We start from the raw sequence: 25362 nt of genomic DNA, 5'->3' as shown, positions 1-25362 counted from the left end.
GTCCGTCATTTTGCATTTGGCAATTGACGAAGTGATGATATAATATATAAGGATCATTACAGGCATCCAGACACCAATGCACTATGCACTTTATGGTAGCGATTGGCATGTTGCACTTTTATGAGGCTAGAAGTATCCGATAGGATTGATGCAGGCATTTAATTATTTAGCACTACGCAATTTATTGGGGCTTTACATAGTTGAAAGATCAAACCAACTAACCGGTACAATATGCATATGTTTTGTGAAAATTAAACCAGTACTGGAATGCTATTGAGGCATGATACCTTTTATCCCTTAATGTATTAAACATGAAAGGGAGCCCAGTGCGTATATTCCTCTGTCTATCTGAGAGCCATGGAGGTTGTTAAATCACTCATAGCATTAACTATGGTCAACAAGGAAACCACTCTGTAATGGCGGGCAGCATGCAGACAGAAAGCATGAGCATTGCAAAAGTGGTCCCAGTCCCATTTTAATTGTCACTACCATTCAGAGCAAAAAAACTGTGGGAAACGGTTTAAAAGGGGAATTGTTTGTTAGAGGAAATCATGTGACCAAGCTACGAGCAGTAGCGAAACGCGTCATCGTCGGAGACTTTCTTTTGGCTGGGCGAGGGCTGGAAGTGTCCACACGGAAGACCTTTTTTTTTTTTTTTAAACTTTTGTTTATTGGCAAAACGGAAAGTCGAGACAGGAATAGCATAATTTGCACAGAAATACACACATTCACATTAGTACAGTCGGGTATTACAGCATACATTTTGAAATGGCTCAAGGAGGGGGGGGTGCTGACAACTTAAGAGGAGGGGGGGCAAGGCGCTCAGTCTTTATGGTGACGTGTCCGGAGGATCGGTCGGGGGCACCGGGCCCTCAATCTCATCCTTATTGTTCAAATAAGTGCAAAACTCCGTCCACACATTCTTTGGGCGAGACGGTGCGGGCAGAGATCTGATATATTCCTCCTCACAGGTTTGTACCCAGGTGAGGGCTTTCAACCACATTTCAAAGGTGGGGGGAGAACGGCGTTTCCAACATTGCAAGATGCATCTTTTAGCAACCATAGCACCCACGTTCAAGAATTTAGACGTTTTTTTAACGTTTTCCCCCGTCCATATTCCAAACAGGGCCTGCGGGACGAGGTCTACGGGGGACCCAATTATCTCTGTGAGCGCTCTCGTTACCCCAGCCAGAACGCACTCAGCGCGGCACAGGACCAAAACATGTGCACATGATCTGCCTCTTCGGAGTTACATTTCGGGCACCTGTGGGTAGAAGAGCGTGTGAAGTTCGCTACTCTAAGCAGTGTGTAATAAAGTCTGTTGAGTAGTTTATATTGTATGCAGCGAAATCTTGCGCTTAGGGAGACTTTGCGTGTGTGCGCACACATGTTGTTCCACATATCGTCAGTGATTTCTGTTTCCAGCTCCCTGGCCCAGGCTTCCCGTGGTTTTAGGGATGTGTTCTCCCGCTTTGCCAGCTGCATTTTATACAGGGAGGAGACTATACCCTTGCCACCCATGGAGTTTGCTATGAATTGGAGTTCGGGCTCGTTTGGGTACGATGGCCACATTGCCTGGACCGCCGCCCGTAGCCTAAAGTATTGTAGTAGCTCCAGAGCCGAGTTAGAGTGCCCGGGTTTCCATGTTTGGGGGGTAATAAATGTGCCCCCTGGATATAGGTCTGTGAGTGCACGGTATCCCAGGGCTTCCCAGTGTTGGATGAAATGGTGGTCATGCGTGGGGGAGAGACCTGGGAATTGTCGCAGGGGTAGCCATTTGTAGTATGGGCGGTGCCCATTTGCTGGATCAAAATCATATTCCATGCTCTGATCGTAGTGGCCACCGGGTCTGCAGGGGCGTCAGTTTGGAACATATGGTGTAGCAACAGGGTCATAATGTTAGTGCCGTCCCCCGCAAATTTCTCTAATTTGACGTGTGGGGGTGGGTTCAGGTATGCATACCAGTGCGTGGCGTGTTGGGCCTGTGCCGCAATCAGTACATGGTTAGGTCTGGGGCTGCAAAACCCCCTTTCTCGTAGGGGGGGGTCATGTGCAGCCACTTTTTTCGGACTGCCGCGGAATGCCAGAGGAATTGGGCACACGCAGCGTGGAGTCTCTTAAAGTATTGTTTCCCGGGCCAAACTGGAACATTAGCAAAGATGTAGAGGAGCTTAGGGACCACAATTATTTTGACTAGTGACAGTCTGCCTGCGAGGGACAGAGGGAGGTTGCGCCATTTGAGCATCTTGGATTCAATGTGCTCTGCCGTTGCCTCATAATTATCGCCAATAAGGAGGCCTTGGTCAATGAAACTTGTACCCCTAAGTACTTGATGCCTCCCGGGGACCAACGCAGGGGGAATTCACATGTTGGCTGCCGGGTTGCCGTAGTGAGGGTAAATATCTCGGATTTTGAATAGTTGATGGTGAAGCCTGAGTACGTTCCTATTTTTGTTATGTCTCGGATAATTGGGTCGAGATGTGTAGAGGGGTCTCGGACGTATAGGAGAACATCATCGGCATATAATGAAATGATTTCCGGTGTGCCCTGTAGGCGGATACCCTTGCAAGTATGTCTGTTCCTGATGTGATCGGCCATGGGCTCGATGGCAAGCGCAAAAAGGATGGGGGAGAACGGGCAACCCTGTCGGGTGCCCCTATGTAGCACAAAGGGGGGGGGGGAAACAATGGAGTTAACCAGCACCTTGGCCCGTGGGTCAGCATACAAAAGTTTAATAAAGGAAAGCATGTTCGGACCTAACCCCATTTTTTCCAGCACCGCCCACAGGTACTTCCAGGAAACCATGTCAAATGCCTTCTGGGCATCCAGCGTGACTGCCACTGCGTCTGACTTCGGGTCAATTCTGGACATTATATTGAATAATCGGCGGATGTTAAGTGCAGTGGAGCGGCTCGGAACAAATCCACTTTGGTCTGCATGGATCATATGGGGCATGAATGGGAGAAATCTATTCGCAATTATTTTGGCAAAAATTTTCATGTCCGTATTGATAAGCGATAGGGGCCTATAGGATCCGCATTCATCTGGGGGTTTCCCTGGTTTGGGGAGGACAATGATTAGGGCTTCCCTTAAGGAGGGAGGGAGAGATGCCATTTGAAGGGATTCCGTCCAGACACCGTGCAATATGGGGGCTAGGATGGCGACGTGTTCACGGTAGAATTCAGATGTGAGCCCGTCGGGGCCCGGGGGCCTTGTTTTTCGGGAGGTCGGAGATCACCTGGACTATCTCATCCAGGGTGAATGGAATGTCAAGTTGTTCCTTGGTACTCTGGGAGATGATGGTCATAGGGATGCATTCCAACATGTCGTCTAGGTCCTGAGTGTTGTGTTCCGGCTGGGGGCCATAGAGCTTGGCGTAGAAGCCAGAGAAGATGTCAGATATGGCCTGGTCAGACCAATGCCGCTCGTTATGCTCGTCCAGGATGCTATCTATTCGGGATCTGCCACCCTCCACTCGTATCAGCTTAGCCAGGGTCCTGCCAGGTCTGTCACCCTCGCCGTAACGGCGGGCGGCCACGGGTCGGGCTAAATACCGCAATTCGCCCTGGGCATGAGATTCAAACGTTTCTAATTCCTTTCTAATTTTTGCGAGGGTAGCCGGAGTCGGGGCGGAAGTGTGTTGTTGTTCTAGCGTTTTGAGCTTCGTTTCGGAGCAGTGTAGGGCTTGCCTTATAGCTTTGAGAACCCCGGCCTCCCTCGAGATACACATCCCTCTGATGTAAACTTTAAATGCTTCCCAACGGGTCCCCTCAGTTGTATCCTGCGTGTTGTTGTTTTCAAAAAAAGTATTTATGTCTGACAATATCTCGGCTTTGAAGACAATATCAGACAAGGCCTCCGATTTAAAGCGCCAGGCTGGCCGGGCGGCCACAGTGTTACGCAGTTGGATCTGCAACAGCACGGGGGAGTGATCAGAGAGTGTGCGGGGGAGTATCGTGACATCCCGCACCCTGCCCACCCGACATCCCGACAGCAAGAACATGTCTATTCGGGAAGAGCTGTCATGCACCGTGGAGTAGAAGGTGTAATCTCTGTCCAGGGGATGGAGCGTTCTCCACACATCATATAGGTTCAGGGAGTCCATATGTGTAAGGAGCCGTCTGGCGGCTCGGGGCACAACCCTGCGAGTCGAGGTTGTCCTGTCCATGTCGTTATCGAGTATGAGGTTCATATCCCCACCCCATATAATGGGCACTGCCACGTATTTCATGATAATGGCCGTCACAGCATCTATAAATTCGGGGGAGTCGGTGTTGGGGCCATACGAATTCACAAGTAGGCATTCCTCACCCGCTAGGGTGCAATGAAGGATCACATACCTGCCTTCCGTATCGATGTGGGATGCATGGAGTCTAAATTTTAAAGATTTGTGAATGAGTGTTAGGACTCCTCTGGATTGGGTGGAGAATTGGGTATAAAATCTGTTGGGGCCCCAGGACGGTGCAAGATTGGATGATAGGAGTTTCTGGGCGTGTGTCTCCTGCAGCAGGAGTACTTTAATTCCATGTCTTTGTGCGTACGCTGTGATCCTACGGGACTTTGTAAAGTTTGTCAGTCCCCGAATGTTCCATGTCATTATTTTAAGAGCCATGTTGACATTTTATGGGACATCCCAACTGTAAGAGCTAATGGATCTGTGTCTGTTTACCAAGAGATGTGCATCTGTGGCGTTGTCGCGCATCAGTTCAAACCCAGTCATCGCTTTCCTGCCAATTTTCTTATAACTTCCCACAACTTCCCCGCCCCCTCCCTCACCGCCCAGGCAGAGCCAGCAGTGTAGCAAAACCCACACCCGGTACAACTAACCGCGTGCCATTCCAAATTAGGCAACGCTTCACCAACGGCCCAACAGGGGCTAAACCATAAACTCTTAGCCTCAAAAGGTATTGCAGCTGCAGTGGGGGCTACCGCTGCCGACGACCCACATTTGTTAACACATGTCATGATGGTACATCATTGATATTTTACACGGCTGTTGAAACAGAGGGTTACAAGGAAAGCAAGCATGTACTTAGGTCCCAAGGTCCACGCCGTTGTTGGAGTGGTTTGGTGCCTAGTTGATAGGCTGGCATGACAAGGTCCAGGACCAGGGGGTGCCACCCTGGTCTCAAATCGCAGTGACACACCTTTCTTCTACATATCGTGCGAATGGAGCCATCGGAACTAGTTAGGCCCCAATGAGCGGGTGGGGGTGGGGGAAAGAGGGGATCAATCAGTTCACCCCCCGAGGGGGGGGGGCTGCTTTTGGGAGAGGTCTAGCTGGTAAGGTCTGTAGCAGGGTCATGCGAGCTCGTGTTTCAGACATCGTTCACTGGTTCCCCCGTTGGTCCACTGGCGGGATTTGCGCCTCGATAAATTTGACTGCTTCGTCCGGAACGGTGAAGAAGTATATTTTGTTACGATGAGTAAATTTTAGGCGAGCCGGGAAGAGCATAGCATATTCAATTTTTCTGTCTCTCCATCTTTTTGACTCCTCCAAATTGGCGACGTTCCATTTGTACTCCCACAGAGAAGTCAGGGAAGATTCTAATTGTTTGGGAGTCCAGCCTTAGTTCCCCTTTCTCCCTGGCCAGGCGGAGTATATGGTCTCTGTCTTTGTAACTGAGCAGTTTTGCGATTATTGGTCTAGGAAAGGCTCCGGGCTTGGGTCGTGGTGCCAGTGAGCGATGTGCCCTCTCCACCGTGAAGAATGGTGATAGCTCAGGGTTGTCGAGTAGGTCTTTAAGTAGCTGTTCGACCGCTGGTTCCATACAACCTTTTAGAGCAGTTTCGGGAACCCCCACAATGCGAATATTGTTTCTTCGCGACCTCGATTCGAGGTCATCGCACTTGGCTTTGACTTGTTTCATATCCCGGACGAGTCCTGCGACTGTGCCCTGTAGTGCATGGACATTGTCCTCATTGGTCCCTATTCTTTGTTCCGCCTCTGTGATTTTTGCACCATGTTGGTCCAGTTTGGCTCTCAGGGAGGCCACATTGGCGTTAATATCGTCCAGTTTTTCGTGGAACGCTGCAAAGGTTTTGGCCATAGACTCCATCATTACAGTCAGGTCAGGCTGAGGTGGATCCGGCAGGGCATCGCTGTCTTCTTGTATGGTGGAGGAGGATGCCTGGTCTGGCCTGGGCGCCGCCTTGGTGAACTTGTCCATAGCGCCCGTCTTGTTTGCTCCCCGTGCTCTGTTCGACATCACTATCTCAGGTGGGCGGTTTAGTAGCGAAATCTGGTTCAGGAGCACAGTAACAGGGGTGGTAGCCGGCCAGTGGTTTGGCGAATAGATGGAACGCCTAATATTACAGGAATTGCCCCAATCCGTGGACTACGGACAGCGCAGTGTGTGCTTTGCAGAGAGGGGTTGGCCAGGGGGGGCCCGTAGGGTGTAGTTGGATGGATTTGATGGTCTCCAGGGAAGCTAGTGCTGTACCTGGCGGTATTTGAGGCCCTCTGGGCAAGGGATCGTTTTGCAGGAATTACCAGTGGAGGGTGCTCTCCCTTCTTTGGGTTTGTATTGTCGTTGCAGCTCCCTGGTTGTGTCTGTCCCCAATGTGGACCGAGGGCGCTCCAGGGCGCTCCAGGGCGCGAATGCAGCCCGCGGGCGTCAGCCACTCCCTCCGCGGCTCCGTTCCGTGCCGCTCCCAGCCCGTGGATAAGTGAGGGGGGGGGCCCAGTTCCAGCGTCAGGATTGGGGTGTCGAGGCCCCAGAGGGCCGCAGCCAGCAGGGCCCGGGGGCGGACACGGGGTGCTGGAGGACGCCGCCGCACTTGGAAGGGAAGCCAGCCGAGGTGAGGGGGATAGACGGGAGCGAGCCGCAGCTGCCTCGGGGATGATGCCGGACTTGAGGGAGCCCCGGCGAGGCAGCGGATGGTTGGCAGCGCGCTCGACCGTCCCCGGGCACTCACCTTCTCTGCCCACGGTCCGTGGGTCCAGCGGCGGCAATATCGCCGGGGTTCGCGCCGGAGTCCCAAGGTGGCGGCTCGGCAGGAGGACTCTCCTCAGCACAGACTTCTCGGCCCGGTGGGGGCGCACCCGGATGGGCAAGCATCCACTCCTCAGGGCACCAGGAGGCGGGCCCAACTGTTGCACAGGGCCGGCCGGCCGGCGCCGTCGGTCGTATCTTGGCCGCCGTTGGATCCTGGCCGGCGGGATTTCGACGATGTGTGCCCCACAACTAGGGGAATAAGCTGGTGCAGTTGTTGGGGTCAGAGATGTGCGGATTCCGCTGTTGTTTGTCGATAGTGATCTGTGGGTCTCGGAGCTCCGTAGCTAGGCGGCCATCTTGTCGGCGGCTCAACAGCGCCCCCCGGAAGACCTTCTTTTTTAACTATTTTGTAATAAAGAAGATATTTTAAATTTAATTTGGCTGTTGCAAGATTTGTTAAGCACGTCTGTGCGTGACTCTACAGTGGTATTCTACTCCAGGAGTGCTGCTCAGGACTGCTCCGGAAAGTCGGTTCAGAGCTCAGGACTGCTCCGGAAAGTCGGTTCAGAGTTTTGTGGATATATCGGATGAAGAGTGACACACACTCTTGTTTATTCTACATATAACATTTATACAAAGAACAGGGAAGGAGGTGAAATCACCAAAGCATACAATACATTGATAGATATTACACAGTCACAAATTGTAGTGCATTCCATGTACAAAACAATAACAATTATTTAAAAAAAAAACACATGTATAACTCATATAAATGCGACACAACACCTAACAAATTCCTTGGGGTCGTATGAATATAGCTGCCACATCCGTTGGTCAATTAGGCAGAGTTATAAGTGAACCATGTCATTTCCTGGAGTTGGTGACACAACTGTATTTTGGCCTTTAGAGCTGTTAAGGGACACTCTCATTTTGACAGCCTTCATCAGGACAGAAGCTGATTTCAGTGTCTCATTGAATGAGGTGGCCTGTGATCAGGAATCTAACATATAAAGACAGTATGGATCTAGTATTAAAGGGGTCTTATCTGGGTTGATTTAAAATGAGCTTATTTGCTTGTTCATTTAATTTACTATCCACAATGGGACACTTAACGTGCAATGAAGTATCTTGCACGCAGGGGGAGAAGTCTGGATGCCTTCTCCAGAATTCTGTATGCTATCTGCAATATTAACATGCAGAACGGATTAGAACTATGCACCCTAACATAATTGGAGGGAGCATGCAATACGGTAGTTGTTTCTTTGTGGTTGATGGATCCAATTCTACTGTTATAAAGGGTCTGTAGAGTATCTCCATGGATGATCCTGTAGAGTAATTATATATGATATTGATGTAATCTTTGGTTCTCAATCTTTAATCTACAGCGTGATCAGTTGAGAAAGGTAGAGGGCCTTACCACTCTCGGGCAAGGCCTGTAAACTGGCCAACTGAAATCGGATTGGCACTCCCTAGATGGTATATAAGGGTAGACGTTAGCTAGTCATCTCAAGGTCTGGTGGCTACCCCATTATTGTGCATGCCCATCCAGTGGCACAAAAGCGAAAGTCGTGCCAAAACACCTGATGAACCATTCAGGGTGCTCCCCCCCGATTGACATGCTGTGTGAGCAAAGCTCAGTATGTGTCTGGGGCTGGAGAGGGGCACGTGCACTGGTAATATCGTGAAGCACATAGAAGCCCGAGCAGTGCAGGTGCCAAAGTGAAGGGGTCAAACCCATAGACTGAAACAGCCAGACCCGTTAATGCTAGTGTTCTACAGTGCATACATTGAGCCGGCTAGGGCAGTGTGGGGACCCTGAATGAGTGTGAACTGTAACTAAATGCTGTGTCATGCATATGTAAGGATCTATAGTAGCGCCTCAAGACCTACCTGCCAGTGGGGACTGAAAACTGCCGGCACGGCTCAGTATGAGTTGACTACAAAACTCAGCCAGGCGGCGTACATCTTGTTATAATGGTAGCCATGGCAACTGAAATCAATGTGGGACTCGCGCATCTGTGGTTGCTATATTGCAATGCCTGAGGACTAATGATACGCTATACAAAATCTATGTGTGTCATAGTGTATCAGTCCTCAACGTGCCCCTACTCCATGGGCACGATATTAATAATGACAATTCGGTTAGTGGTACCCCAAAACAAGACATGGTTTTATTAAAACCACCAATGGAAAAAGGTGAGGAGTAATGGAGATCTCTAAAACATCTAAAATCCATAGACACTGTGTACATTGCTTGCAACGGACACAGTAACGACTGTGTGATTGTATAGCAGACTGATTTGGTTAACCCATCTGCTTATATTAAGGCAGCGATTAATCGTCATGGAAACCAGGACGCAAGGGAATTCCTTGCAGGGCACGGATCTAGGCAGCAACATATAGCAGGGGAGTTAAATGGTCGTGTGTAGTGCTGTGTAAATTGCAGAGTCTGGCCCAAATGTGGATTCTGAGGTGTATAGAACCAGTAAGATCTGTCAAAAATAACAGTAAAAAATAACAAAATAAATCTGTCTGTTTGAACCTCTGAGTTTAACCCACGACAGAGGAATAGGACACCTATATGTATAGTATACACAACAGAATTTAACTTTATATATCATCCTGCATATTTATGAATATCTTAAGTGTCACACAACATATATTAATTATATAAGTATTACAAGTTCCAGCATGTTCCCGTATCACCATACAAAGCGCACATGCTGTTCTATTTTTTAGTCATAAAGTAAAAATGAATTTGATGTTTGAATAAAATTAGTTTTAAAAGTATATATAGGATCTGGACATGAGATATATTGGGATTGAACAACCAACTGTTTCTGTAGAGGTATGTCCGTTACATAGCGGATTGAGACAGGGGTAGTTGACTTGTACTTTGTGTGGGCCATCATACAAAGGTACATGTGCGTTTAAATCTCAGTGTATACAGGAAAATGTAGAAATGAGGTTGGACAATTACTTAAGTAATCGGAGCATTACCTCCACATTCCTCTTCTTCGCCCCATTACCTACTCTGAAGTGCACTAGATGTCAGCACAGCTCCGGGAATAAAACAGGAGACGTGCACCAATCACCACACACACAGCCATTCACGTGGTAATGCCAGAAAGCATCACCACGAATAATAAAGGCAGAGCTGAAGCACACAGACTCTGGAGATCCACGCTGTGTGTGCATCTCCCTTCTATGAATGCTTGGGGGGGGGCCTTATGCTGGGCTAAGGCCCTGTCTAAAGGGCCCCTAGCACCAAAGAAGATATCCTTCTTTAGTATCCCCCATCGTCGTGGCTCGGAAGCCTAAAAGCCTACATGACGTCCGCATTTGTGTGGACATGCGCCTTCACAATGAACCTGTGAAGCGGGAGAGGCATCTCACCCCCACTATTGACTATCTGCTGGCCAACATTCAAGCCTCTCAATACAACTCTAAGCTAGCTTGGCCTGCAAGCAAGGTACAATCAACTTCCTCTTCACGAAGAGTCATATTACATTACCACCTTCTCGTCGCATGTAGGCCTGCACAGATACAAGCATCTCATCTCTGGCATTTCGTCAGCCGCAGAGGTCTTCCAAAGCACCTTCATAGGGGTTGTTGCAGGAATTCTGGGGGTGGTCAATGTAAGTGATCACATCCTGATCTACACACCCATCTTCAACGAACATGTGTCACGGCTGCAGGCAGTCGAGCTGAAAATCAGAGAAAACTGCCTCACTCTGAATAGAAAAAAAAATTTGATTTCCTTTAGGACCGGCTGGATTTATTGGGGTTTGTATTCCACAAAGACAGCATGTCAGCAGAGCCACAGAAAGTAAAGGACATTAAAGCTGCGACTACCCCCAAAGACCAGTTAGCAGTGCAGAGCTTCCTAGGGCTGGTCAATTATTATGGTCGATTCATTCCTCATTTTGCATCTATATCTGAGCCGCTACAACCTTTGAAGAAAGCTTTGACGCTCTGGGCATGGAGTGGAGCACATTAGTTGGTGTTTGAGGCAAGAAAAGACACGTTAGCAAATAATGCCACAGTGTCCTACTTTGACTATGTATCAGGCCCGGTTTGTGATGGGTCCAATTCCTGGTCCCCCCGCTCCCAATCCTCCCCCTCACCTGATTCGAATTCCGGTTTTGCTCCGAACCTCTTTCGCCACAATGTTTTTTCTTTGCTGTGCAGATAAGGCCGGCCGCGAGAGGAAGCCACCCTGAACCCGTTAATAGGAGGTCCAGGAGGGGCACTCCTTCCGCAGCAGACCGGTCCGGGGAAAAAGCCTTACGGCATAAAAAAACCCCTGTCTTGATGGATAGTAGGGGAGATCCGCAGGAATTTGAGGGTTCCGGTGAAGGAGTTCCTTGGTCGTTCCAGCGAACGTGCACTGGGCGGTGGAAGGTAAGTTGGAGGCATACAGGTAAATAAATGCGGAGAAAAGATGGGGGAGTAGACAGAAGATGAGAGGGGAGCGCTAGTCCAGCAAAGCAAGGCGGAAAGCGGGAAGGGGGAAGGGAAGCGAGAGCTAGAGGAAAACAGCGTGTTAACCCGAAAGCCTAAACGCGAAGGGTTGCAACGCGTCGGCTTCCGGGTTGAACGCAAAGAAATAGGCTTGCGACGGCGTATTCCGAAAAACTAGACCGTCACAGTACGGTGGATGGGAACGTGGCGGCAATCTCAATGGCGGCTCATACGCCAACGGGGCCACAACCGCCAGCTTCCTCGGTTCGTGACACTATGCCCTGCCAACAGGCTTGTAGTGGATTCTAGCCCCCACTGTATTGGGGCCGTGCAGACTCAATGGGCACCTAAAGGGAAAGTTCTGCCTATAGAATACACCAGCAAGGCGCTGGCTCAACCTGAATTCTGATACTGTCAAATTGAAAAGAGGCAATCGCTGTGCTTTTGGTATGTCACCATTTGCATCTTTACCTAAATGGATGGTCATTCAAGGTGCTATCGGACCACAAGCCGCTAATTCCTCCAATTTAAATTTTTGGGGCTCCTCGCACGCCCACCGCCTCAGATCGAACAATGGACCTTCCAACTGCAAGAATACACCTTTGTGATTGAGCAGGCAATCCAGCTGACTTTCTATTTCGTCACCGTGAGAGAATACAAACTGGCCATCCGCCAGGAGGATCATGTGCTCCTGATGGCTATGGATCACATACTTATCTGTCTCCCTGCAGGATTGGTGCAATCAAGGAGAGTGTCCAGTCTGGGTGATGAAAGACCATTTTGCATGAGCTATGTCACAGATCGGAATCAGCCCTTCAGAGGCTACTTAGTCTATTTCAGCAGTGTGAGGATCTGCCGATCTCCCCAGATATGCTGCTGCTCAGTGGCTCGAAGTTTGTGATCCCGGTGGAGCTGAACAAGGTGGTACGGCTGGCACACGTCAGTCACCAAGGAGTACGTAAGACAAAATCTCGCCTGAGGGAAAAGGTTTGGTTCCTGGAGTTTGAACCAGCAGGGGAGACTATTACATCCAGATGCATTCCATGCCAGTCGTCTGGTATGGCCGGATCCACAGCCCCCATAATGTCTATGCTGAGCGGTGAATGGGAATGGGTGAGTGCGGACTTCGGGTCCTTCCCAGTTTAGTTTAGTCTCTTTATTTATAAATGTGCGCCGAACCCTGAGGTAACTGGGCACCAATGGAAGATGCAACCTAGCTGTCGTAGACTAATACTCTCACTACCCAGGGGTAGAAATGGTCACATCAATGGCCGCGTCGGCTGTCATCCCAAAGCTGGAAAAGATTTTAGCGATGTGTAATCAGGGGTACACAAGTTAGAGCATAATAAAACCAACACGTGCTCAAAAAGTAGATAAAAAACCAGGCAAGAAGCAACACTGTTTATTACAGCTGGGCGAGCACAAATTGGATAGGCTCTGATGGGAAAGGCTGTCATCTGAATGGAATACGAACAGTAGTTTTATACGAAGAAATACAATTGTTGGGCATACATCGAAGCACTTTCTGTTTCCCATGGATTCTATTGGTTCGTCGACCTCGCCTCCTCGAAGTTTACGTTGAGTAGTGAAGCATAATTGAAGCACACAGTTTTAACAGTTTCCCTTTACAATGCCTCACCGTGTGGTATGTAAGAAAGGCATGGTATCAAAGCAAGACGGACACAAGTGATCATAGTTCAAGGGTGTTTATTAAACTGTAAATATGGGTGAGATAAACGCCTAATCTAAACCTAAATCTAAGATGGATCAAGCTACGACCATCAAATAATGATACAGTCCAAGTGGAGTCTAGTCAAATAAAAAGGGCCTATACTGAAAAAAAAACAACTATTGCCAATCCTTACAGCTATGCTACAAAATAGTGTGGGATAATGTTCACAAGAAAAGAAAAGAAGTGTTCACAAAATGATAAGTCAGGATGTTATGGCCGGGGTGTCCCTTAGCCGCATTTTTATCACGGGACAAGGCTGGACTCTTAAGCACAGTACACTCCTGGGATTCTCCGGTGCGAGGTTACAGTTCCTTTTCTCAATATCTGGACCTTCTGTGTCCAAGTCTCTTTCATGCAAAGTCTCTTGCTTCAGAGGGCCTGATTTGCCATTAACAACAAAACAACTTCTGGTAACCTTCACGTCTGGTGATTACTCTGCACAGTAGGATCCCCCTCAGCCGGGCTCCGATCCTTCTTCCAGCGTTAGCCTCTCAAAGCACTTGCCAATTTAAACAGAGGCTTCCGAAGAGCGATCACGTCTCGCTGGGTCTCTGTTATTTTATTGAAAGTGCGTACTTAAAAATATCACAGTATCCCCTCAGCCGGGTGCAAATGCCAGTTTCATAATTCCCTCAATCGGGTTCACACTTTCTAAATCTCCTCAGAAAGTGGGGGTTCCCTTCCCCTCGCTTTCTCTTGGTATCCCTCTGTCGGGTTCACATTTGCCATAGTTCACATTACAACAAAAATTCATTCTAGACACCTTAGGTTCTTCCCTTTTCCTACGTCTAGATCTCATCCCCAGTCAGGCTTTCCCTTAAGCCGGCAGTCCGGCGTCGCACAGTTCATTCATCACAATGTTCTAGGGTTCACCCCAATTCGCAGGCATCCCTCAGTTGGGTACACGTTTGCCTCCACAACGTGTCAAAGACTTTCATCTGCAAGGTGTTTGTTTTGACCCTCCTATGACCACCTTGACACCTCACGCCGGCCTCCCTTAAGGCCTCTTGGTACTCCAAACAAGATCGATGAACTACCCATGAATCACTCAACAAATTCTGTCGGAAGTGAAGTTCATTTCATCTTTAAGGTTTTTCTCTTCGTCTGATATCGAATTAGTGAGCTTCCCCCATAGCTCCAACACAAATATAGCTGAATTAGTACTAAAATAAAGACTGGTTCAAGAGTCAATCCTGGGGGCGAAGAGGCCTGGGATCACAGGGGCCTGTTGGTCTCTAGAGTTTGCCCCCTGATTGAAGAACTGCAGCCGGTGACAATTCCTAGTCCTGTTCTGAGCTCTGTACCGCATAGCAAATTCAGAAATGTCCCCTTTCACAAGTCTTTCTTAAGATGGGCCTTCCTCAACAGGGGCTCTAGTAAGCTCACAGATGAACTTACTTTCCTGGAACACCAGGGGCTACTCCTCCTTCTCACGATCCTAAAAGAAGTCTGATGGCTCAGAAATCGGACCTGATTGTTTTTCAGGAAATATGGTTCTCTTCTGTATAAGGATTTGATGGGTTTTCCACATTCCAGCAATTGGCCCATGGTTCGGGAGGGGGCAGACTGGAGGGTGGATCACTCATTGCCTGTAAAAATGATTTCATCACCTCTAAACTGCTTTCTAGTGAAAACATGGTATTCTGGTGGTGAGAGTTGAGAAGAATGACCCCACAGCTGTTGGAAGCTGGATACTAATCAATCTTTATTGGAATCCCCAGGCTTCCCCCACTAATTAAGTGCCTGCAAGATTTGCCCGACTGTTTAGTTGAATATTCATCTCTTTTTCCCTCAGATGAAATAATATTAGTGGGGGATTTTAACTCCGTGTGTTACACCAAAAGATCTGGGAAAACTAAACTTAAAACAAGTAATGGTAAGGTTTGGATTTCATTAGTGAGTGGGACCTATGGATGCTCAATGTAAACGTTGAGAGGGACATCCTGAGTGCCCCAACCTGGCATAGGGGAGGTTCCTTCTCAACTATTGATTATTTCTTTGTGACCAGGAAAATCTTTGACAGTTGTCTCACATTCAAAATTGCTGAGGGGAACAGTGACGACCATGATATGTTGGAAGTGACCTTGGGTGCTGACTTTATCTACACACCACTTCTCTGTACCCAGGAACTATCCCTCAACTCTGCAGGCAATCGACTTAGGAAGTTCGATAGAGAGGGTCAAACTCTCTTACCAATAAGCTGAACAAATTAGTTAAACAACTATCTGATTGTCAACTTTCAGAATGTTGTTAACTGGATAGCTTTCTCCCCTTTCTATGAGATCTGAGTCCCTTGAATGATTGTCCCCAAAAACAACATCTGGCACATAAACATTCCTTTGTACAAATTCTGGAAAAAAAGAAGATTAAGCGACAAGAAAGGCCACGTTTGAGAAAGGGGGTACTAGATAAAAAAGCCTTTGAGGAACAACTTAGAAGCCTGAATAATACATAATAGAAACTGGATTTGATCCCATAGGCATATGATATTCCAGCAAGATGGAGGGGTTGGGGGGGAAAGCTTAGTGCTTTATGGCTAAGAAATTCTAAAAATTTCTGGGCTCTAGTGGAGTCCATGAATAACCAATCCACTAATAACCGGGAAGACATAATACAAGAACAGGTATGGATCAACCACTTCTCTGAGGTCTATGGACCTTCAGAAATGATGGTCCCAAATACAGTAGTGACCTGTAAGTGGTCTTTCACCACTTCCTGTGACGATATTGAAAATATGATAAAGAAATCATCTACCTCCAGGGCGGTTGGACCCAATGGATTGAGCAATACAATCTTAAAAATGAACCCGGTTATTTGGGCATTGGTTCTAAAATCACTCTTCGATAACATAATGCCCACAGGATTGTCTGTTGTAATTCCGATCTATAAAAGGGGGGACAGACTAGCAGCATCAAATTATCGTCCCATCTCTCTCTTAGATGCAGACAGTAAAATCTTTGCAGGTTTGATATTGGGAGAGATGGAGACCTGGGCCAAATCCAAGGGTATTATACCAAAACAGCAAACAGGTTTTAGAAGGGGCCTATCTACATCCCTGAATGGGCTAGTCTTAAACTGCATCAGCGCTCAATCCCTCGTGAAGGGTGGTATTCCTCTTTTTCGGAGTATGGATAGACTTATCACAGGCAATCGATACGATTAATAGAAATCTTCTATGGAAGAAATTGAACACCTGGGATGTCCCTCCCAATCTGTTGTCAATCTTGATTGAACTCCATTAGAACTCAACAATGCGGGTTAGGATCTCCAGATCGGGCTCATTGTCGGGCCCAATTAAGATTGAAAGAGGAGTGCGCCAAAGTTGCTTGTTTGTCTCTCTCCTCTTCATTCTTTTTATGTCTGACCTGTGTCTATGGTTCCAAGGGATAGGACTTACCACCCCAAAAATCGGAAAAAACAAAACTGGTTGGCCTATGCCGACGATGTAGTGTTATTCGACCACTCTCAAGTCGGGCTGCAATGTCTATTGACTGCATTGGCTGATTTTGCTCAAAGAAATGACTTAAAAATTAACCCAAAAACCTAGGTATTAATTTTTAAACGTCCAAATAAGGTCATTAAGCCCTATACCTGGGACCTGGAGAATCGACCAATTGATATAGTTACTGAGGTAATCTATTTGGGGGCGGTCATAAAGCCTTTCGACAATAAACCATCTTCTCTCAACCATTGACCATAATGTTCTCAATCTGGGGTCGCAAATGAAAAGGATCCGTCTTAAATTCTGTAAATTTTCCATCTGGCCTTTAGTGAGGTTTTACATAGGAAAAGTGGTCCCGGTCATTTTATTTGGTTTAGATTCCAATCCTCTATCTGTGAATATTGATTGGGACAAAATTGAGGCAAAACTTTGGAAAATAAACCAGAATTTGCCCAACTGTGTTCCCATTGCATGTCTAAGGTTTGAATTGGGACTAACCTCTGTTACGTCCTGGATGGAGTGGAAATGGATATCCATGTTTAGGTTAATTCTAGAACCGCCCGCCATATGGCTCTTTATGAAGATGTGGCATTAGTAATGCAAAGAGACGAGAATGTTTTCCTTAATAATCTTAGCTCTAAGTGCTATGACATTTTGACCAATTCAGATTGTACAACTGATCTCCTTATCCAAAATCCTGAGAAAGTCAAAGAACGTATGAAACAAATGGACTGGATACAGACGATCAACAAAATGAGGTTGGGCAAAGTTGTTGGCGTCACATACGCACATTGATATACCCAGGTCATTATTGCCCCGTTATTTAAGCAAATCGATCGACCCAGTTGTCAGAACGGAATTTCTAAGATTCAGACTAAATCTGCTTCCAACTTTAGAAATTCTTTCCATTAGAGACAAGGATTAATATCCCACTGCCCTTTGAGATAAATGTCACGAAAGAAAAAGGCAGTCGCTCCAACATCTACTATCAAAATTTCCAGGCACTTGGGACTTGGTAAGATTTCAGAGGTTTGTCCACGATGTATGGTGGGCTGAACTCTGATATTTTCTGGGCCAGATTGTCATCGGGGAATGAAACCTTCCTTACTGCAGAAGTTGTTACACTCCTAAAGATTTTGGATCGAGGGGGGGGGGGGGGGGGGGTTGGGAGGGAAACCTCCTCTCCAGCAAGTTGTGAATGTAAATTGATGAATCTCATGGTGCATTTGATTGTCTGTATTTGATTTTATTAGCTCTGAATTGATGGGATTCTTGCTATGTTTACAGTGGTTTGTTTCTCTCAATTTTATAAGCTCTTTCGGCTTTAAAAGGGTTAGTCATAAATCGTGTATTTTTTAAAAAAAAATATGGCTAAAGCACAATAAAAAAAAAAAGTGTTTCTCCTGGTTTGGGAGGGGGGGCACCAGCCAGAGACCTTCGAATGAGGGCCCACATGGTGCCGGACCATTCTCTCTCTTGTGCCAGTTTCTCTCACAAAAGTTCACAAGGGCTTCTTCTACCGGACTCAGACTCCTCCCACAAAGATCTCAGGGGTCTCTCTCTGCCAGGCTCCAACCCTTCTCGCAAAGTTCTAGGGGTCTCCCTCTGCTGTGCTCGGAACCTTCTCACAAAGTTCCCGATCTTCAAAAGTATGTTTTTTGACTCCCAGAATGCACTTATGATAATTCTTCTCCCGCTGCACAGCTCCCAGAAACAGCATTCCATGTTTTGGAAACTGTAGGAGCTACAAGGGGGATGTTTGAATGAGGTCAGGGTCTTACCTCCTGCCCGTCATGTGCCTGGGTTCACCTGTCTGGCCCCAAGGTAGGAGTTCTGCAATAGGTACCGCCAGGCACGCCCAGCTGCCCTGGTTTGCCTTCTGGAAGTACATCTACCTCATCCACACTGTAGTCTCCTCTGAAGTAGAAGGGCCAGTGTTTGGGTGGTTTTCTCCTCTTCCAGGTCTTCCAGGGTTGCTGCAGCTCACTAGGGCTTCCTCCTTCTCTCTGGCACGTTCCAGCATCCCGACTTGCTCAAAGTGTGCTTTCCTGCTCCGCCTTTTTATGCTGCCTGGGAAAGACAAGTCTGGTGCGAGTAATTAATGAGGGAGGCCTGACTTGGCCTGGCCTCAATAATGGGACAGTCTGCTGTGAAAGGGGAGAGTCTGTTCTTTGTGTCTCTGGTTCCCTGTTGGTAATCTTCATCCTCCCAATCTCTCCCCTTCGTCTCACGGACTTTAGAAAAAAACAGAGGGGAGCAATTATGGGGTTTGTAGTTTTCACTTGTAAGTTTAGGAAAATCTGGAAAAATACTGTTGAGAAAGGGGGGATATTATTGTTGTCGCTCAAAAAGTGTCTGTGTTGGGAACTGAGGGGAGTGGCGAGTTCCTAAATATCCTACCTGGTAGACTGGGGGAATGGTGTTATATGGAAGTGGGTACTGCGTCTCACCCTAAAGTGTCCGACTTCCCGAGGACTCCCTCATCCAGGTGATCCACGTGCACTGGTCCCCCCCCCCACCCCAGGAACTGGATCCAATAGCGATGGCCGTGTCCTGGCCACCTGGACAACAGATCCACGGGGACTAAATGGTGAGACACCTTCAGGTTTCTCACAGGTGCCACATTTTATTCACACCCCACCCCGGAACAACTTGTTATTACTGAAGTAACATTTGTGTTGACCGCCATAACGTTAATACACTGTTGTTGGTCAGCAGCATTGATAATGGAAAACTAGACACCGTGCAGCTGGTGGGGAAAGGGGACATTCACACGATACCTGTTGGATAATGACCTTTGCGAACTCTGTAGTAGATACTTCAGAGGCTGGTCAACTCATCAGAGCTCATAAACTTACCGTCTGATTGGTTCTCCCAGGAACACCACTCTGTCCAGTGTTCACTTCCCACAGCTCCCTGCCGATGGGCATCAGTTGTCATGTGACCAGTACACTGGTACAGAGCCACCCTTCCTGTTGCCATGTAGGGTGGCTAGTTTGGCTGACTGTCCTGTGTTAGGTAAGAATTGGTGCAGTCACACTGTGTGAGACTTCACAAGACTTATCTGCTTGGTATTGAGTAACCCACCTTTTGGTATAGGTCTGTACTACACGAGTTGGTAGTGTGACTGAGCAGCCAAGCCTATCTCAAGAGGGGTAAATGTGAGCTTTAGAGCTGTACAGATGAAATTCGTCAATACAAGTAGCCAAGTAAGACTTACACTCAAGGTTTCAGTTCTACATATTTAATTATCAGTTTTAAATAAGTATTCTTTAAAAAGGCAATTGTTTCTGACGGTTCAAGCAAACTTTGGAATTACTTTCCAGAATCAATAAAGCTGGTGAATACTTTTTGGATATGCTTAATAGATTTCTCCTACACCCTCAAGTGGCATCAATTACAAGGATGGTATTTGCATTTCTATATAACGCCAATATACTTTCAGTAAGGAAGGGCTAGGGAAAGTAAAAGGTTAGAACAGTTTCTAAGAAAATGTGAGGGCAGCTGAATCTTCCAATGAAGTCTAGGTAAGTCTTTCCCAGCACTATTCAACAAGCTACAACCTATGGAGGGCAAGCAGTACCAAAGCCAATGGATTTAGAAGAGTGCCTTTAGGGAGCCAGGACAGCCAAAGTAATTTTGACAAAGTCTAGAGTTCTGATGCACTTCTTGAATAACGTTTTTCACAAAGTCAGATTGTTCACAGAAAATCACTGAACACATGCAAGCTGTTAGGCCTGTGGAAATGGGAGTTGAAATCCACTCAGAAAGTTAAGCAAGTGCAAATCTCAAGTGAGACAGCACGATTTAAGGCAAGAAGGGAAATACCCCAAGCCCAAACAGTACCTCTGGTTAGAAGAAAAGTGGCCCAACTGGATGTCACCTTGCTACAGCTATGCAGACCTTGGTTCCTGAGCCTCAGTCGCGGATGTTAGGGAGAATTCTCTTATAAGGCTAATTTCCCAAACCTAGTGAGTCCCCCAGCAGCTTTGCTGGATTTTTGGGGTTTGTTTTTTTTCTCCTGCTAAGAGTGAGTCTCTTTTACTCCCACTCTTAGGCATGATTTGAGGTATGTCTCTGACTATTTGTGTGCTTATGGGCTATGGGGTCCTTTACTCCATAGGATATCATCTGTTTTTTGTGTATGTGTTACACAGCACCCTCAGTGCAGTAACACAGGGGTGTCGTAGTGACCACTAAACATAGACTCCACACTGACTACTGTCTCCCAGGGCTTGTAAAGTCATCATTGACTTTACTAGTCCTAAACCGTGAACAGAACCAGTGCAAACCATCATATTGTGGAAGTACTGGAAGGAGTTAATTATATTGCCCCTGGGTCTGTTTTCAAGGGGGCACTGTCCAGTCCCCCCTTGTCGAGTTTCTGGCTGGTGGCAGTGGTTACCACGCGAAATATTCCAACGGAATATTCTCTATGGGATTTTCCCATTGTTTTTAAACGCACCACTTTTTGGTGCAATGTTAAAGATACCGCCGGTTTATTTATTTAATATTAAATCCCTGGTTGGGTCTTTTTGCCAGAACTCTTTTTAAAATGGCGTTCGTGTCCGTCTCTGTAACTCTGACCAAGGTCGAGCCCTTTGTTCCACTTTGTGGCGGGCTTCTCCACAGAAGCCCTCCAAATGGTGCCACTCTGTCTGGGTTCCACAGGATGGGTGGGGAGGGGAATTGGCACCCTGGACTGCGTTGCCTTAGCAACTCAAGTCGCACTCTGTTCTGATTGGGCCACTGGTGAGCCGCCCGGCTCACCACTTAGCATGTTGAGTGACAGCTAGGCTGTTAAATGGGGGGTTTTCTGCATAAAAGCAGGATCTTTGGGACTGGAACTTCAGAAGTCGCCACAGGACCTCAGAATCGGAAGAAGGAAGAAGCTGAGCCATCTGCAACGACGACACCACTGGTGGAGCCCTGCTGCAACAAACTCACCACTTTCCCAACGACAAGAAAAGATCTTCTGCTGGACGAGTCTTCTTCCTCTGAGCTGGTGGGACCAACCAGTGCGCCCCTTTTGCCTTCCAAAGACGTCTCTTGGTCGAATCGCCCGTGCCAAGCACCCCGGCGGCCGGATAGCCAAGCTTCACTACTTTGACCGCGAATAAAAGGAACGCACCTTTTACCGATGAACTCCGCGGCTGGTTTCATCCCTGTGCAGTGCAACGACTCCATGTTTCCTCCTAGACGAGATCCTCTCTTCCCCTGGTCGAAACCACGAACTGCAACAACTGCCAGGAACAACTGCCACCGCTGGAGCTTCCTCTCTATTTAAGGTACTGTGTCCTGCCTCCCTTTCTTCGGTTTGCCCAAGGTGACCCTTAAATCCTTGGCTTCCCAACTGGGTTGGCCCCAGACCTTCTAACTTTACCTTCTTGAATCGCCCCAACCTCTTCTGAACATTCTGCAAAGACTTTTAGTGCATTTTAAACCGTGTGATCCTGGGCACATTTCGCTTTGCTCCATTTAAAGTGGGCCTGGCCTATGAACTTTGGCTCTACAGTATATACTGCCTTTATTCCCTTGCTGAGAACTCCTAAAAGTGTTGGGACCTGTTTCTATGGTCTGCCTTTTTCTCTCCCTTTAACTGCACTATTGGAGTGCCATCAGGTTACACGCTCACATCTGTTTAACAAATCGTGGGGGTTTTAACTCCGACTTGTCTGATAGTTATCAAGGGAGGTGTGCATACTTTACCTGACTGTGTTTGAACTTGCTTTTGATTTGGAGTGCTAGTATATTGCCTGAAGTGTGTTTTTAAATAAATAATTATCTACTTTTTATACAAAGCTCTGGTCAGTGTTTGTTTGCTCTACTGTGTTTTTAGCCCTATTGTGTAAACTCTATATACTGCCTAACTCTTCTTGAGAGAAGTCTGACTGCTCAGCCACAGCTACCAGGTAAATCTGGGTGGTGCGGACTGCTACCAATTGGGTTTACTGCTTACTCCTGTAATCTTAATCTTTTTGCAGTGTTCCCCAAGGGAACTGCACAGGATTCTGCCTAACCGTGGAGACAAGAGGACGTCTGAAGAGCTCCTGCGCCACTACTCTGGAAAGAATTCGGCAGCTACGGTCTCTCTTCGATTCAACGGCACTTCGCGGTTTCAGCGCCTCGCAAACAGAACTGATGCATATCGAATATCTCTGGGTGGACTTCCTTGCTCCCTCTGTCCTGTATTCTGGTGAGGGGACTCTGGATCGGGATTTCCTGCTTCTGGGGTGTTCTGAGGAGGCTCCTGGAGCTTTTGGCCAGGTTTATTACGCAGCAGACTTTCCACTCGGTTATGGACACTCTACCCCTGGCATTGGGCTTCTGCAGCAACGGAGAGGCACAGCAAGTCGGGGCTTGCGCAAAAGTGCATTTTGTCTCAGTGTTAGTTGGTCCCACTAACCCAAGGGGAGAAGTTGTTCCGTCCGGAGCTTCTCTGGCGAGGTGAAAAAGGAGGCCCGCAAAGCAGCAGGGCTTCACCGGGCAATTCAAGGTCCAGGAGGATGCAGCGGGCCTCTCCACGATTTCAGCTTCGGATGTTTCTTCCAGTGGTCGACTTTGCCTCTATTCCCAAAACCCTTGCCTTTTTCCCATTCATGCACCAGTCTAGGCTGTCAATCACACACCAGGGGGGCTGCTCTTTCAGGCCAGCCAGCCAATCGGAACTGTTTTCGTTCAGTCACTCCCAAAGACAAAGGACAGGAGTTTCCAGACACACTGGGGCCAGGGGCGGGCTTCAGGGCTGAAGCCTGCCAAAGGCAAAGCACACAAAGGGCTTAAATCTGTCTCAACACACAGAGTAAAAGCAAAGAAAGACTTCACGAACAGAAAATGGCGAAGAAAGAAGACGTGACCATTTTGACAAAATGGACACACTTTGGTGCTGTACTGCAGCTGAGCTTCCGCCTGCGGTATGAAAGCACAATGGTAGTAAAAATTAAACCACTGCCAGCAGCCATTTAAAGTAGTGAGGGTAACAACAAATGTTAAATGAGAAAGTAGGATAAGCGGCTACTAAGTAACGGCCCCTCTGCCCCCCCCCCCCGCCCCACAGCACTCCACATAAGATGGTGTGTGCTGGACCTACAAAGGAGAAGGGTAAGCAAGATCAATTTCACCTTACTATTCTTGGGAACTGTAGTTCATCCAAGAAAAGGATTTCTCAGAGACACTGCACTGAAGAGGCTGGGTGTCATTATTCAAAAAGCAGATGCCTATGGAGTTTGTCAGGCTCCAAAAAGAGTGAAAACATAATCCAAATTGGGGAAAAACACATGATAGAGTGAGGAAAAAGGTCCATTTCACTCAGTAGTTAAGATTAAAAAGTCCTGACTCCAGCAAAAGAGCTGGGGGTCTCTAAGGTGGGAGGAATATAGCACTGAAATGAAAACTCTCCCTAACGCCCTGTAATTCCATCATCCAGTTGAGGCCCACTCCCCTTTGCCGATCCCTGTCATATTAGTCAAGTGGTTCAAATCGAGGGTTCCCAGGTCCAGCCTGCCCCAAGGGACTTCCCTCTACGTGTGTTTATGATGGCTCTATTTTTGTCCTTCCCCTTCTTTAGCTAATCATAGGACAGTATCTTAGGCTGTACACCCAATGTATCACTACCTCATACCATTCATGGTAAAGCCCTTTATATGGGGCACCTACGGCTTAGAATACCTGTGTCCTTTCCGGTGTAGCTGTTCCCACCATCCCCCTTCTTTACTCTCACAGTTGGTAGGTGCGTCCCCCCTTCTGGCGCTGAATTAGCACCTTCAGCACAGACGCATTTCCTACCAGCAGTCCTAAAGTCCGACAACGGCCCCTGTTTCAAGGGTCGGATATGAAGGTGTTCCTAGAGAGGCCAAAATTACAGCATTACTGCATGCTGCCCTCAGGCCAATGGAGACTCTGAGAGGTTAATGAGGACCCTGAACAAGACTCGGCGGATCGCCCGAGAGGAGCAAACTGACACCGAAAGAGCTGTTTACCAGTTCCTGAGGGGGTATCGGTCGTTGCCTCACGCCTCGATGGGAGTGGCACCAGCAACGGGTTTGGTGGGGCGATTTCTTCACACACTGATTCCACCATTCTGCAATGGCAACCGGCGAGTGTGGACAACTAATATACCTAGCCAAGAGGCGAAAGATGAATGAATATGAGAACAGGCGGAGAAATACTGCGGTAACACACTGGAGGTAGGAGGCATGGTCCTTGTGAAGCACAGAACTCGGAGTAAATTTGCGTTACCGTTTGACCCCTGCCCTCGGAAGGTAGTCACCAGGGAAGGTTGCATGGTCAAGGTGCATAGCGGTTCAGCGTCGGTCATCAGGAACGTTTCCCATTTTTAACAGCTGCCAAACTGACCATTAGACTATACAAGAGTGATGCCGCAGCCAGAAACCGCAATGGAGGAGAATCATGAAAACGGCGACGGAGGAGGTGGGAGCAACAATGATCATGATCCCCAAGCCATACACCAGGAAAAGAGGTCTGAATGACACCAGGGGGAGACATCAACACTCCCTGCAGGCCTCGGAGAATGGTGAGAGCGCCAGCAAAGCTGAAAGACTATATATGTGACTGATCTACCACCAGATTGATGGGGACCATGTTTTTGGTTATTTGTTAAGAAAAGAGAAGGGATGTTAGAGCGCGAGGTAGAGCTCTAGATGTCAGCATGGCTCTGTGAATGAACCAGGAACCGCGCACCAAACCACACACAAGCAGCCAATCACTTGGTGCCAGGAAGCGTCACCATGAATAACATAGGTGGTGCTGGAGCGCATGAGCTCCAC

At 47.7% G+C, this 25362-nt stretch overlaps 1 protein-coding gene across 1 annotated transcript in view; it reads left to right on the top strand.

Annotated features, from left to right (window-relative positions):
- NPHP3 (nephrocystin 3) overlaps positions 1-25362 on the top strand; it is a 1212810-nt gene that overhangs the window by 28267 nt on the left and 1159181 nt on the right. The gene's annotated exons all lie outside the window — the stretch shown is intronic.

The sequence above is a fragment of the Ambystoma mexicanum genome, chromosome 2q, assembly GCF_040938575.1.
Source record: "Ambystoma mexicanum isolate Mex_15411 chromosome 2q, UKY_AmexF1_1, whole genome shotgun sequence".
Taxonomy (NCBI): domain Eukaryota; kingdom Metazoa; phylum Chordata; class Amphibia; order Caudata; family Ambystomatidae; genus Ambystoma; species Ambystoma mexicanum.
This window is presented reverse-complemented; position numbering and strand designations above follow the sequence as displayed.